General features: G+C 32.1%; 1 pseudogene; it reads left to right on the top strand.

Moving 5' to 3' along the window:
- The first annotated feature begins 13222 nt into the window (after positions 1-13222).
- On the top strand, positions 13223-13308 carry LOC147829911 (U2 spliceosomal RNA; annotated as a pseudogene).
- The last annotated feature ends 3546 nt before the right edge of the window (positions 13309-16854 follow it).

Here is a 16854-nt window from a genome sequence, read left to right on the forward strand (position 1 = left end):
CAAAAGGAAAACATGAGTACTGAAATAGTTCTATATACACATTTCCTTAACAAGAGGTATACTAAACAGATTTGATGATGCTTTCAAGAAGAATCTCAGTTCAGAAAGCAAAAAAGGATGAAAGCTTTATTGTGTGTTTACACCTATTAGGAAAGGAATACAGGGAAAGATTTCCAGGTTGAGGGTTTCCTGTGCAGCCTGCACACATCCAGGCCCTCAGCGACAAACCTAATCTTTCCTTGCTCCAGCCCTGCACTCTATACAACCATTGATTTAAGTCGGTGGGGAAGATTGTACGATGCATCTTATTTTATTTTTTCTTGTACATTTCTTTACTATAAAGGAGATATATATAGATAGATAGATAGATAGATAGATATAGATATAGATAGATAGATATATAGATATATTTTCTATGTAAAAAGATGATGCAATTTTTTTCCTCAAAGTAAGAATACTAGCATATGACTTGCCATTGTCATCATCATGGTTGGCCCAAGCTTCTTCTTAACTCCATACACTGACTACAATCAAAAACAGAAAAAGGAAGAGAAGCTCAAATATGTTCAAAGGAAATTAAACAAATTTTCAAAAATGGATAATATCTGAAAAACAGGTTAACTGTTTAAAAAACAGGACTTTTTCTCTTTGATGCTCAGATTTTTCATGTTATTTCTCTGTTTTCTTCCATTTGAATTTATTACCCCCCAATTTTGACAAATAAAATCTTTCATAATAAGTAATTATTTGCCTTTTTTATAATAACATTTTCAAGCAAACTAGTGCAGTGCTTCTTCCAAGTTTAAAAGGAAGAAATCTTACTGTGTTATTCACAAATTAAAATTATCCATTTGAATATCAAAAGTTCTACAGCCTTCATTTGAAATCAACAGTTGGAGAATTAAGGAAGTTTAGGGATTTCAATTAATTTAATTTAAAATAAGTTATCTCTGTATTAGAACAAATAAAAGAGAAACATTAATTGCTAAATCGGCAGTTTTTTTCAACAGGCTATAAATGTTTTCTGAATTATCATTGAAACAGTGGGTGTAGACATATGATATTTAAAATTAGACATATTCTAAAAATTTTATAATGCAATAGTAAAAATTAAAAGAGAGACAGAGAAAGAGAGAGACAGATCATTTCTAAGGAGTCTGTCAAAGTGAGTGGTCAGAATTTATGAAGTGAGAAAACGAGAAAACTTACAGTGAGATATTCCATATTCACATATATTCTGTATTCTATGAATGATCTATGTCACATTGATAGATAATTTCATCTATTAATAGGCATCATGATCCCAGTTCAGAAATTCAGAGGTAGAGACAAGTACTTCCCAAATCTAATTTTTCAGTATTTCTACCCCAATTTCTTACATGTTGTATAACTCTTTGTATTTGTAGTAACTTCCACAGGGCCCAAAATATTGTCATACTTCAGTAAACAGTTCATGGTTGAATGAATAGCTGAAGGAAGAAGTAAGTCTCTGCATTTTCTTGTGATAAGAAAAAGCCTGAGCACAAAATGGGATAGGTTGCAGATGTTTCTGAGACAATATGTTGTTACCCATAAGGAAACCCTCCGTTTTACCCACCTTTGGAGAAGACGTACCTGTGGAGGGCCTGTCATTGTGTGTGTGTGTGTGTGTGTATCTGTTAATACACTACAAAGAAATCAGTTTCTCGGGGAAAAAAATCAATCTTTTCCTGGGGTTAGAATTCTCTAGATTTTCATAGCCCCATACTGTCCATGTTAATTATCAGGCATTGGATATATATGTATATATATGTATATAAAAGTTCTGGCAAATATATTTGCCAGAACTTTTTTACCTATCACTCAACTCAGAACTTGAGACCAAACTATATTTTGGTGTCAGTCAATTCATTTTTCATAGCTAAACTCTTTACTTTTGATCTCTCCTAGTTATCTATACACTGTTCCTACATATCTTACAGGTTAATATTAATTTAGGAAATGAAACATAATGAGTTGATCATAGTTCATCACTCCTTTGAGGTTCATATCAATTAGAGAGACCATTCTGAAAAGAATTATACTACTTGCTGTCTAAATAAACATTAACAATTTTGCATATACAAATAAAAACCTAATGTGTTAACCACTAGGCTAAACTTCATTGCCTTCATGCCTTCAAAGATAAATAAGAGCATAAAAATAATGGTTTTAAAGGAATTACAGCAGTAAAAAAAAAAAATCAGTAAATGAATTACAGTAAAGTACCTAAACTGTTATATTCTACAGATAAATGAGTGAGGAGGTACATGACAAGATTTCATGATATTGCTGCCCAAATTATAGCCAGTCCATTTCTAATGCTACTTCAAAAATTATTGCTTGGGATATGTAGGGTTAATATGTAGAATTTGCAAAGAAATATAAATAAAGAAAAAGACCCTCAATTATACTGCTTCAAATACTGATGACCCTGTACTACCATTTTTGCTAGATTTTTAAAAACAAATCTTAAGGGTTTCATGTAGACATAGGGATCTTGTTGCTTGTTTGTTTGTCTCATCTGTCCTTCATGACTTAGGAAGTAAAGTATGTAGAAAATTGCTATGTAAAAACCAAATTGCACAATTAAGTGAACCAGAGAAAGATGCCTACAAGTCTGTGATAGACTAGAATATTGTCCCAAATAATTTATTATTCTCCAATATTTATTCAAGTTTCATCTTTTTGCATAGAGAATCTGTAACAGGTGGTAAACTGGCCACATATTATAGGAGAGGAAAAGGAAGAACAAGGTACAGAGAATGAGTGTCTTCCAGAGAGGAAGACCTCAGATCAACCCTGTACACATCTCATGTCTGTACTCCCAATCCATTGCCCTATCCACTCTGCTGCTCTGCCATTTGGTTTTAAAACCCAGGTCAAAGAATATACAAAATTAGGAATACAAGAAAACAGGCAATAGTTATGGCACAAAATTTCACATATTTTCTTAGAATGTTGACAGTAGAGAAAAGAATGTTTTGAAAAACTCACTTCATTTACCTTCTCCTTCAGAGCAAAGGGAAATATCAATCCTGTTCATAAATGGCTGTTCCTGCCTTCCCAGCATTCTAATGTCTTACAAAGCCTTTTATAAGATCTGATATCCAACTGAGTGCTTCCTTTCACTATTAACTCCTTAAACCATGAATATTTAACGCAAACAAAGTTTAAACCCCTGACTCTTTTCACAGTTAGTATCTATAATCCTTTTTTCCAGACTAGGTATTTCTAAATCGTGTTAAATCTTTCATCTTCCTTCAGGTCAATTTCAAGGTTTTTATTGAATCAAATGCAATTTTTTTATACCAGCTTTTCTTTTGCTTTTAGATGTTTCTACTGACTTAGCAAGAGGTGTTAAAATTAGGTGATTGTCTTATATTCAGTACATTATTTAAGCAGTACTTATTTTTAGGAAACAGCCTCAAGTTGAGTCATCTATTTTTATGTTTATTTTAAATACACTAGTTAATTAAACTTAGCCCTGAATATTGAGAATACTTTCCTTTTGTAAACTTTGAAAAACTTTATTTTTCCATTAGCTAATAACCCAAACTCTTTCCATACTCCTAAAAGATAAAATATTAATAAATAAATTTGCAGTTCAATACATTTTTCTCATACATTGTTAGAGGAATATCCTAAAAACAATATAATTTAACTAAAAGTGTGGTGGATCTACAGTGGGGATTTTTCCTACCTTAAATGATTTTATTTCTCATGAAGTTATAAAAGATGGTGTAACATACTTTATTATTTATTTCTCTTAAATTGTAAAACCGAAGAAAAGGTAAGGAGGAAGAAGAGTTAACCTCTGGTGACCAAAGGTGCACTTGATCTGTTATTTTGTATTCTATACTCTTCAAAAGAGCAATATAAACAGAATTATTTATGCCCAGCAAAATGTTGCTTAATTACTTATGCACCACTGTTTGCTTGTATTTTAAGCTCTTTCTACCACCCACAGGCAGACGTTAAACAGCTGCTAAAAGCTAGCTTTAGTCTTGCCTGTTTGAAATTAGCATACTTGAGCTTTGAAAAAACTTTGTTACCAATTTACATATGCATAGAGACTGATATTTAGACTCACCATATGATATGTCCCTCAAGAGCTTTTCTTATTGCCTCCATCCTCAGGTCTCAACCTAGAGACTGTAAATCTAGCAGGTGATTAATTCTATACCCTTGAGAAACTAGCAATTAGCACTTGCAACCAGTAAAAAATTGTCATTTCAAAACCCTGTTTACTATGCCCGTGTATTTTCTATGAACTCACAGTTAACTCTAAATAGATGAGTATGGCAATAGATCTGCAGACATTTCTGTCTCTTTATGTAAAATATAATATTTCTAGCAGCTAATCAACCTATTAAATATATATAATTGACATTCCTTTTTTAATATAAAATAGCAAGATGTAGCAAGCATGGAAACATTATACATGATGTTTTATGTTACTAAACCTTAATCAGTTCATTTCAACATGATGACTTTGTAGGGTTTACCTGTTCTGTGTCAATTCTTATCTCTGATAGCTGAAATTACCGTACTTCCAGATGTTCTTATGCATTATTGAGGTCTTCTGCTGTAGATGCTGGAAAAGGTAAGATAAGGTTTTATTTCTTTGTAGTAGTCACAACACTGAGATCAAAGACTGTAAAGTGCAGTGCTTAGTATTGAAAACTATGATGAACCTAACATTTATTTTCAAGTCACAAACCTATCATAAAAACTGCTCATCAATCTTTAGTTAACCATTTCATATATAATCTGTGAGTCAAGCAAGAAAACATTTTGAACTGTTTAAAAATATGTTTTTGACCATACAACAAACTATTGCTAATTACGTATAACACGTTTTAAATTGAAAATATACATTAAAACCTGTATCCTGTGAGGCAAGAATGAAACGAAAACAAAAAGCATATTGAAATTATTCTACAGAATAACTTGCACTGAACAATTTATATCGCTCAGGTTTGAGAATCTGTTAAAGAAGAATTTATAGCCACATACCCGCACACATACATACACATACACACACACATGTATTTTTAAAATAGTTTCTGATAAAATCTTCCAGTGCTTTGGAGAGAGTTAACTGAAGTGAAAACAGAGTAATTCCATTCTCTGAAATGTTTTCAGTTCAGTTCAAGGGAAAGAAGATAGGTGAAAATAGCTAACATGCATGCTACCCACAGTGTGTTAACTTACTATAATGAAAACATTTCATTTTAAATTATATGTTACACATTTTTATGATTACAAGAGTAAAAAAGAAATATAGAATATTTCCATATATGCCATATAGAATATGTATTGACTCCGAACCTGAGTAACCTTCAGTTAACAGACAGAATTACTTAAAAATAGACTAAAACTCTGGAAAACCCCCATAGGATCAATTTAGTTAGTGTCTCTGTTAGGATGCAAAGGGCACCTGGTCTCCTTTATCTAGAAGTGCAAAGTTGGGAGAAAATGTAGAAAAGATCTCCTGGAACAGTGAGCCTTATTCTCTACAATTGCTCAGTCATTAGGTGGTCTGCTAAAAAGCTCTGTTAGACTTTCTACTAATTACATCATCGGATCATCATACAGTCAAAATCAGTTGCAGGGCACTTGTACGCAACTAAATCCTTGGTTCTAATTACTCTTTTAGTCTCTTTTTCCTTGTGACACGTTGGTGATAGATCATTATTTTTTCAGCAATTTGTTCACATTTATATGCAATATAATTGGATCTGATTAATTATTATGATTAATGACTGCAGAATTTCCTTGCAAAGCTATTAATACTGGTAGTATCAAATGAAAGACATGGACAAATTAAAGCCAATGGATTCCTGTTGCTGGTACTTGCAGTGCCTTGCTAAAGTAACCCTTTGCTGTTCCCCAGCAAACAGAAGTGACTGCAAACTTGAGCAGCCATTTGAATGGCATAGAAGCTCATAATGTATCAAGGACTTGGAATGCTTTTAGGCTTATTTCAGTGCATTGTAAATGAGTAATCTGGCAGGTATATATTCAGAAGGAGCGCATACTGTTATTTATTTGAAGTAGTAAGGAAATGTGTAGCATTAAAAATATGTAGAAAGCTATTAAGAAATAATTGTCTTGAAGGATATTTATAATTTCTCCATTTTCTTTGACAAATATGATAGAAGGCACTTAGTTAACTTCTATTAAATGTCAGATTACAAAATTTCTAAAGGACATATTTATGTAGAGTGTGTTTTGTATTTTAAATTATACTCTGGCTTAGAAGTAGGATATTACATGTAAAAAAAGCAAACAATGACTGAGTAGCTTAGGGGATCGACTTTCCCGTTACCTCTGGGACCTGACTTTAAATCTGGCTTTGAGCAAACTGAAGAAAAATCATTTCAATCTAATGGCAGCAGCAAATAAAAAAAAATCAGATAGTTTGAGTTCCTTGAAGGTGGCAGCAAGATTTTTGCTTTATGAAGTGTCCAGAATTCTGTTCTTTATAGGAAAGAATTGGATTCAGAGGATGAATGCCTGATTATAAATTGTAAAATACAAAAGATGTTGAGTATAATTTGCATCTGTCGTAAACAGTACCAGCCCTGCTCATAGCATGAGCCTTAACAGGGGGCATGAAGGCTGAATCTTGCTGAGAAAATGGATTCATTCTGCCTGACCCAGAATTGGTAGTGGTGCTTGCATTAAGATTCTCATAAGATTTAAAAGGTAGATTTTTAGTTAAAACTGGATCCATATATCTCATGATATTAAATGTGATAATGCTGGACAATTTGTTTTTTCTTAGAAAATATTAAACAATAGTTCATAGTCAATCAAATATACAAATGCAAAGAGATGAATTTGTCTTATAAACACCTGCAATTTTTCTTTGATGATTCATATTAAATTAAACTTGCTAAAAGGGGATAAAATGTAGACTAAGAAATGCAGGTAAATTGTAAAACATTTAAAACACACATGAACTTAGTCTTTTCAGTATTTCATTCAAGACACTGAATTTCTATGAAAATTTTATAAAATTGCTGATATTAAGATATAAAATTCTTCATTCAAATTCACAGATATGGGCTTCTGCTCTATATTTATTAGGAAAATTATTAAAACAAATAAAATAACATCATTTAAAATATAGCCCCTACTAAGATAAGTCATTTGGCCTATCAGAGCTTTAAATAACCTACCACCAGCACCACTACCCTGTTTCCCTGCCAAATGGCTTTGTATAAATTATTTATAAACAGATAATGCTAGTTTTTCTTCAGAGAGTAGAAAAATGGGATTGATGTGAAGATCAACACTGAAGCCATTTTCATGGGCTCCTTGTATATATAAGTTATGGTTATGGCAATTAATTTAAAAATAAAGGTTGGCCTTCACCCCAGGTGAGAGTGGGAGATGTGGAGAAAGGCAAGAATCCTTAAAAGGATTCCATTTCTTTTTCTAAATAACCATCACCACCCAGGAGAGAGAGGACACCCATATACCTGATAAATAATGTTGGGTGTTCACTGTCGCTAATAGGAAACAAGTAATGAGACAATTAATAACAAAGAGATTAATGACATTATTAAATATATCATGTATAAATTTCCATTAAGAAAATTTGTTTTGAAGTATATTTCATTGAGAAATGTGACATAAAGCAAATAAAACCACACAGGATTCAGAACATAAATAAGAATAGTGCTGGGCGCAGGTTGGTCACAACTAGAGATGATGACCTATAGGTCATTACAAGAAAACATCTTTCAGTTCATGTTAGCTTAGTTTCTGATAGTCAGCTTAGACTGAATAAAAAACTCCTTTTACATTAGTAACTTCACTGTATTGCAGCAACATGAATCCAAGTGTTATATGCATTCTGGCAGGGGTCCCTTTCCATGTGATATATTGATTGCTATTACAGAGACAGACCCCATAGGGTTGTGTTTAATATGCATGACAAATAAACTCCTTCAAAAAGAAGACCATTCAAATTTTAAATCAAACTAAATAACAGAGTCAATGATCATCTTAACAGTTCAACTAACTATTCTATGCCAGTAACCAACCATGTGTCACTCTAGTAGAATAATCAAGAATAAAGTCTAGGTCTTTGTACACAAAGAGACAGATAATTGTTCTGCATGGCCCTACTGCACCCTCCAAAGGACCGAATCATTGAAATCACTTCTTGGTACACTATACTCTGAATAGTCTGTCCTGGTCCAATTTTAACATCAAAAAGCTGTACTGAGACAGGGAATACTCAAAAAACCTTATCGGTCCAAGACTGAGTCAAAAATAGAAAATTTTCTACCCATGATGGAATAAACTGCTGTGTCCGAATATAGTACATCTCTTTTAGGAATATCAAGTTGGAATTATCCCATGTATTTCTATCATACAGGATATGAGACAAGGAATGGCTAAAATGTACACTGATAAAAGTGTATTATAAACCCTGGCTAATCTTGAAAACCCAGTTTCTGTACCGTGATTTCCATCAGCTCTTCCTACCACAACATCTTTATTTTCTTCTAGAATCCTCACCTCACCTAGCCAGTGATGGGTGCAAAATTTTTGAGGATGACAGCTTAGAATCTTCCACTTAAAATTTTTAGATTTTTTAAACACCATCAAGTTCCTGTGCATTATTTCATAAAAAGAGAAAAAAGCTGAAAGAGTTAACTTGGACCAATGTCATACAATTAATAAGTGACAGGTTTGAAAAAGTCCAAGCTCTGATAGCCTTATAGTTGTTCAGTGGTATAAAAATATATAATATAATATAATATAATAATATAATATAATATTATATTTACACCACAATTTTTCTTATTCTGTCTTTAGTCAGTGAGAACTCTCTACAAGATTAATGTTTTTCAACTTGGCTTGTACTTTACAGCATATCTTGTACATTGTCTTGTACTTTAAAGGATATATTTTGCAAATATTCTGGTAAAAGTAAGTTAAAATTGTAAACAATTTAAATATTCACCTATAGGAGATTAGTTCCATAGATGATGACATATTTATATTATTAAATGCTGTTAAATGGTTTTGAAGAACTGGGTACATTTTCATATACTGGCATGAAAAGATAATGCATTTTGTAAGGCTAAATGCTTCAAAAGCAAGCAATTGAAAAGGATGTGTAGAATTACACCACTATTTAATTCTTGATTTGATTATATAAGGACAGAATATCTGATATTATATACATCAAATAATAGTAGATATCACTGGGGATAAATATAGAGGGGATAGGAGGGAGGATTTCATGACATACTCAATTTATTTCTGGTCTGCCTGATTTTCTTCGAACAACAAGGATGTATTTGCTTTCATAGTGAAAAATTATAGGGAAAAATAAAGAAACTGTGTAAAATAAAATTATACAATTTATAGGATTTTGTGATACTTATACAGATTCACCTGTGAGTATTTTTTTTCACAAATTTGTATCACATTTCCCTGGTGCAGGCATTTGTTTGGTAAGAAAAATGTTCAGTGACTTATAAAAATATTTTTCTAAATACTTTTTTTTCTTCAATATAAAAATGACAATAATTTGTGGTTCAAAATAATTATGGAATATTTTCATTTTTATTAAATAATGAGAAGATTATTTTCTTTTTATTGTAAATTCTACAGTGCTATTTTAGGCAGGAAAGATGAAGGGATTTTTTTTTTCCTTCTCTTCTTTTCTTTGCTGCAATATCAGTTCCAAGGAGGAAAACATACATTTCTTAGTTGAAAGATTTCAAACACAAAACCATTTAATTGTTTGACAACTATCAGTGACTCTGCCATGCAATTTCAACATATATTTTACCTCCTCAATCTCCCATATATGCAGGACTATATGTATTCTTGGAATAAGAAGATACAACCTCATGTGGATTTAGTAAAATATTTTTTAGAAATTTGAAACTTCTCAAAAGAAGACATTCTATAAATATTGCATTTGATGAACCCCAGAATTGCCTGTGCAGTGTACAAAAGAGAGCATCAGAACATCCATATTTTAATTCCATTTTCATTCATCCAAAGGACTGTTTTGGGTAAGATCTTTGGAAATTTTAATATGAGTCACGTCACTTTTGCTAGCAATCTCTAAAAAGTGGATATGATTCTCAGAGTTACAACTCAGAATACACACACACACACACACACACACACACACATATATTTTTTTCTGTACTGGGGATCGAACTCAGGTCCCTGTGCTTGCGCAGCAGGCGACGAAAACACTGAGCTAAATCCCCGGCCCCCACTTTATATTTTTAAATAATAGAAATTCTGAATTAATATTTATACTTGTAACTAAACAAAACAGTTAATGAGAAGGGTATGGGATGGATGTTTCCTAAGCGGTAGATACATATATTCCTTTTTTTCTAATTTTAAGAAGGGAAAAGAATGTTTTATATATTTATTCTAAGAAAATGTATAATAATTGTATAATTTAAATTTAACAATTCCAAATTAGCAGCATTGCTTGAGTATTCAGGAATTTTCTAAGAAATACTGAATGGAAAGAAAAGCTTCATTTTTTTTTTTTTTTGGTACTAGAAATCAAACTCAGGACCTTGTGGTTTCAAGCCAGGCAGCAGCACCACTGAGCTAAATCCCAGGCCCCTTCATTTTATTTTTGATGAAACAATGTACAGAGATGTTCTGATGTTCTCATAATTTCAAGAAGCAGGAAATACAATACCAAATCTAAATACCAAATACCAGTTCAAATAACAGCCAATTCACCTCTACTTTCCAGTGCACCTTTACTTTGAAATACCATTTACAAGTTTTTATGTTTATAATTAGCATTTTAGATAAAATGCTGAATATTTAGGAGAAGCTTATATTTTCTCATCATCTCTTTTTTTTTTTTTTGGTATCAGGAATCAAACTTGGGACCTTGCACTTGCAAGGCAGGTGGCAGAACCACTGAGCTAAATCCCCGGCCCCTCATCATTTCTTTTCTTCAACGATTACCAGTTTTGAGAAATTGTGCTACAAGTTGTTCTAAAATATCAATGATGGTAATTACTAAAAATGAATAAGATTACCAACAACATTAATAGCTGGAAATGAATTCCTGAATTTTCTTCTTTCTCTGATTTTTTTTAAATCCCAGAAGAGAAACAATCAGTATAATAAGCATGCATTAGACACTAAACTCTGTAAGTAAAATATTTAGAATTCAAGAATCTGGACATCCAAGGGGATTAAATGATTCATTGTTGTCATAGAGTCCTTTAAGCATTAAACATACAGAACTCACAAACTATGATATACACAAATGCCATTCACTAGTGATCATCTCTAGGGATATGATAGCTTTGCCAATATGCTTCATGCATTCATATCCAAGAAAATAGCAGTAATTTGCCATTTTACTGCCAATGATTGCCATAGTTTCCAGTTCTATTGCTGTAGAAATACTTGTTAATGGGTTGTTGTTTTTTTTAACTGGAAGAAGGAGGTTTGTCTTTAGTTGTAGAGCAGAGACACTAAAGTATGTTCTGTTAGATTGAAAACAGCAGAGATCAGCTTATTCATTAGTGCCGGGAAACATCATTACAGAGAAACTGGAAAACAAGAAAGAATGATAGGAAAAGGCACATGTAAAACAGAGGTTGGAAAGATATGGAGTAAGAATAAGTAAATAACATCTAGCTGTGAATAAGAAGACAACTATTTTAATAATAAAAGCCTCGAAATGAGAATTTTATGATTATGCAACAGGAACAATACAATTTGCCCCTGCAATTGGCAATACTTGTCAAGAGAAATTATACATCTAGTAAGGAAGCACATTAACATCCTTCATGTTTTAGTCTCATAGATACCCAAGAAGTCCACACAACCAAAGGATAAAAATTTCTCAAGCAAATGCGTACTTTTTTGGTAAATGATTTGCTTATTCACTAAACCATCTCCCCACTCATTTTGAATCACAGCAAAAATATCTCTCCAAAGACATCGTAAGATTAGCTAGATGCAAAGAAATGTTTGCTGTATTTTAAACAATAATAAATGCATTAATAAATATAACATACTCACATAAATATAGTGTATACACCTGTTTGAATGTAAGAATGTATGAAAAGAAGATACAAATGATGTACGTAGTACCTCTTATAACTTAGGAGATATTGGTGGAACAGTGATCAGAAAAATACATAGTAAAGTCATGTTATGATCTCCCATGATTACAGTGCCTGTCAATTTTTGTACCAAGCAGTTTATGGACAAAGACACTAAACATTTATATTAGTTTTTGGGAAACTATAACAAAGCACTGCGGATGGAGTGGTCTGAACAACAGAAATTTATGCTCACAGTTCTGGATATTGAAGGTCAAAGGTGAAGGTAGCAGTAGGAATGATTTCTCTTGAGGTATCTATTCTTTTCTTGCAGATTACTGTCTTCTTTCTCTATTTGCATGCAGCCTTTGTGCTGGCACATGTCTACTGTCTCTTTGGTGTTCAATTTCCTCTTCATATCAAGACATCAGTCAGGTTGGATTAGAGTCCACCTTAATGTACTCATGTTAATTTAATCACCACTTTAAAGGCCCAATCTCCAAATGTAGTTAGTCACTTTCTGAAGTATTAGGCTTTAAGGCTTCAACAGATAAACTTAAGGGAGACACAATTCAGCCTGTAGCAGCATCACTTGTAAACTACCCTAAATATCCACAGTAGTCTATCACAATACATTAATATTCAGAGAATTCTGTTTGAGTTCTACAGTATAACAGGAAGATATTGCACTTGACAGACATTTTTTCTATAGTATTGTCTCAGAGCCCTCATCTCCCATAGTCAGAGGTGGACTGGTGGGTATTTTAACAATGACTTTCTTGAAAACAGAAAAGTAACACTGACTTAAGCTTTTGCCAGAGTCCCTGGCATAAATTCTTCCACAGTAATGGACTACAGTTTACCCATCACTGAATGCAAAGTTGGGAGGAGACACATGCAGTTGAATATCCAGTAAGTAGCTTGCATTAGCTTACTATAGCACAATGCTCTCACGGATTTTCATGGCTTTAGAGAGGCCAAACCTCCCTCCCCTATTTATTTCATCAAAATAGTGTTATTTTATATTTGATTCAAATTTTTGATGATCAATTTTAAAAGTTGTTGGTTTGACCCTGCAAAAATGTTGCAAAGTATCTTAATCTTTAAAGTATATTAACTCTATCACTTCTCGGCCTTTTGGCTAAGATCAAGTGTAAAATGTATTAGCTTCATAAAAATCAATTTTTGAATCTAGTTTTGACTTTCCATTTTATTTTTTCAAGAGACTTTAACATCTTTTCTGTTGCCTTCTACATTTGATAGGCAGTTCTTAAAATTCTCCTTGAAATTTACTCCAAGATGCCTGATGCAGCCTCTGTGTAATGCACCACAACTAATTGATGTCCCAAAGGAGTCCATGTGGTTATTGTCATTAGTCTCTACAAAAGTACCAGTCTCTGTACAAAATTGGTTAGCTATTTCTGGAAAACTAATAACAAATATGGAATAGCTTTAAGATTATAGAAACTAGGCTGAATTTCTCCATGCCCACTTAGTAATCTTTCTTATTTGCTCCTACTGCTTTCTGAACTTGCCTTATTAAAGCCATAATCATTTTGATTAATATGTACATTTAAATTTCTATCATCACTAACATGCAAACAAAGTAGCATATTTTGGTCTTTATAATACCTGTACATAGTACACATAATAAATATTTTGAATTGAATGATTATTAACTAGTAGAAATAACTTGATTTGCTGTTTCCAGAAAAAAATAGAGGTTTAAATGGATAATTTTTTAATGTTAGAGAATTTTCAGACTAGAGGTTTTTGTTATTTATATTAACTTAGATAATTTTTAACCTTTGAAGAAAGTTTTAGCAAATCTTCATTAAAAAATCTATTAGAAAAAGATTTTTTAATGAGGAAAGACTGCTGGAAAATTTCAAAAAAATAATGTAATAAGTAGTAATAAATTCTAATTCTATCAAAAAATACTTAACATTTTAGATATGATTAATTTTGAATAATCATTTAAAACCTAGCCCTCAACATTTTCTAATTTCAAATTTAGCATTATTAATACTTGGAAATAATGTAAATATTAGCCATTATCATAGTTTAGGAATGTTCTTCTGTTTTTTATTTGTATCTTATTTAATCATTAATATTATCATAATTATTATTGCAGCTCTGGGATCAAACCCAGGGTTTTGCACATGTTAAGCAAGTACTCTACCATTAAGCTACATTCCTAGTCTAGAATTCTTAGTTTGAAGTCCAAAAATGTGGATTCAATTAACTCAGAATTCCTGTACACTAACTAGGCTCCAAAATCAACTCCCTGATTTAGCTCTCAAGTATATTAATAGCCCACATATTTATATTACTCTATTGGTCTTGATGGGTTAGTGTGAAAATTTAGTACAAGGATTCATATAGATCATTCGCTCACTATTCCCTAGAGTGTGTGACCATATTTAGCTATTTTACACTTAAAAAAAGAATCATTAATCACCTCTAATGTATTATTAGCATATTTTAATTTTTTCTATAAAATTCTGGAGCTGGGTATGGTGGTGCATACCTATAATCCCAGTACTCTGTGGTTTGTTTCCATCAATATTTATATTGAGAGTCAATGAGAATTTATTCCTGAAAGGGCAGATTATTTTAAAGCAAGGATGCCCCTCCTGTTTTATATCTGTCCAGTTGCCCTCCAACTTTCTGCTATGAGATGCAGCAGGAGGTTGACCTTAGCAGAAGTGAAATAGATGCTGGTGCCATGCTCATGAAATTTCCATCCTCCAAAACTGTTGACCAAAATAAACATCTTTCCTTATAACTTTCCCAGCCTCAAGTATTTTCTAATAGCAACTGAAAACATACTAAGATAGCATCCAAAGGAACCGTCCCTTTTCCAATAATAGAAAGCAAGTTTCTATATATTGAATTAATTACATTCCTCCTATGACATTTCACATTGGCCAGCAACATCTTTTTGCATATGTATCTTGTTCATTTTTTTCATTATACCATCAAATGTAACAAACTGGTCTATGGAAAACTTGATCTAAAATGGCTAAGTAGGTTTAAAAGATAAAAACAATTAAACTGACATTTTTATATGGCATCATACAATAGTAAATAGTAACACCCCCCTCTGAACATGTAAAGCAATATTTATGACTTCTTTCTTTTCTTTAAATGGCCACACTGTGATACTATATCTTTATATCAGTTGGATGGCACAGTTCTTTATAGGGGAAATATGCATACATTTAAATTCACACAAGCATTCATTTAAAACTTCAAAACCCAAAATCGAATGAGGTTTTGTTAATAGCTTATAGGAAAACAGAATTTGTAGAACCTGAAGTTGGGCTGACCTAAAGGTGATGGTCATTAAATATCATGGCAGTAGCATAATAAAGGAATTAGGATGTATGATTTAATAAAAATGTGCTTACCCTCTCTAATTGTATTCCCTATAAGTGTTCAATCCGCTTAAAGGTCATCCAACACTTAGGAATAAGAAAATGGCTCACAACCTGTGGGAAATCCAAAAATATTTAAAACATCACTCTTTAAAACAATAGTATAGAAAATTGTAACTTAAGAGTGTGAAATGAATAATGCGCTTCTAAATTATTCTATCTTCATTGGCATAATACTTCATAGTACACCAATGCTTTACCTTGGTTTCAATAAACCAATTTTCCTACCTCAGATGACCACAAATTAAAAGGGCAAATATTAGATAACAAATAATATCACAAATCTAAAAGAGTGTGTGCATTTGATGATGGTAAATCTCATTTATTTTTTAACCAAAGAAGTTGGAATTATACTATTGGAAATATTGTTTGTTTATCACTTCTCAGCTTTTTCCAAGGCAGCAAAATGAAAGCAATTCTGTAAATTTTAGATTGGTGAAGACATCAGCCTGAAAATGTAATTTAGATGGTATTAGTAGGAAAGGTAAGAATGAGGTTCATAATCTATTAGTGACTTTGCATTGTATTAGCAAAATACCATATCATCAATCTCCTTTCTTTTTCTGTGTGTGACTCTGCCACCTTCTTGGCTTGCACACCCAGAGGAGCATAATTATAGGCATGTAACATATGCATTGTGACTTTGAAAGTATGGAATTTAAATTACCTCAGTGCATAAATCACCCTTACCCTATAAGTCCATTTTACTGTGCAAATGAGGAAACCTAGTGCTTGTTTACCATACTTTGGATAACTTTATAAAAAATAGACCTTTGCATAATTATTGGATTTGTAAAAACATGTTTTTGATCAAATGAAATGGGCTTTTAGTTTGTTCAAAGCTACTTTCCATAATCCATTACGCAGCATAAATTTCACATAACTACTCACATAGCAACTTGTATCTATATCCATATATTTTCCTTAACTTTAGCATCAAAGGATAAAAGTGATTAAAGATGTAGCATACAAATCTCCTTTATGTACAGCTCTTTATTTGAGTGAGAAATTTCAACGAATTAACCTGATAAGCCTATGGAAAAATCTGTAAGTCTGACAATATTTCTCTCCCCTATTCTGTCATTAACAAGAATGAATTGAAAGTTGAGAGGTCACTAATTACTACAAATTCAACAAGATGTAAATATGCTAGCATCCTTTTAAAATCTGCAGCAAACATCCATTATATTCCAAAAACCTAAAACAAATAGAAATTCAAATCTTAATCTTACTCTAAATTAAGATAAGGTAAGCTGCTGAACATATTTTGGCTTTAATTATTATCTTTGGAAAAACGGTGTAGTATTCTCTGG

Source organism: Heterocephalus glaber, unplaced genomic scaffold (genome assembly GCF_053883595.1).
Source record: "Heterocephalus glaber isolate CG9 unplaced genomic scaffold, H.glaber_assembly_v1.0 deba00000347, whole genome shotgun sequence".
NCBI lineage: Eukaryota > Metazoa > Chordata > Mammalia > Rodentia > Bathyergidae > Heterocephalus > Heterocephalus glaber.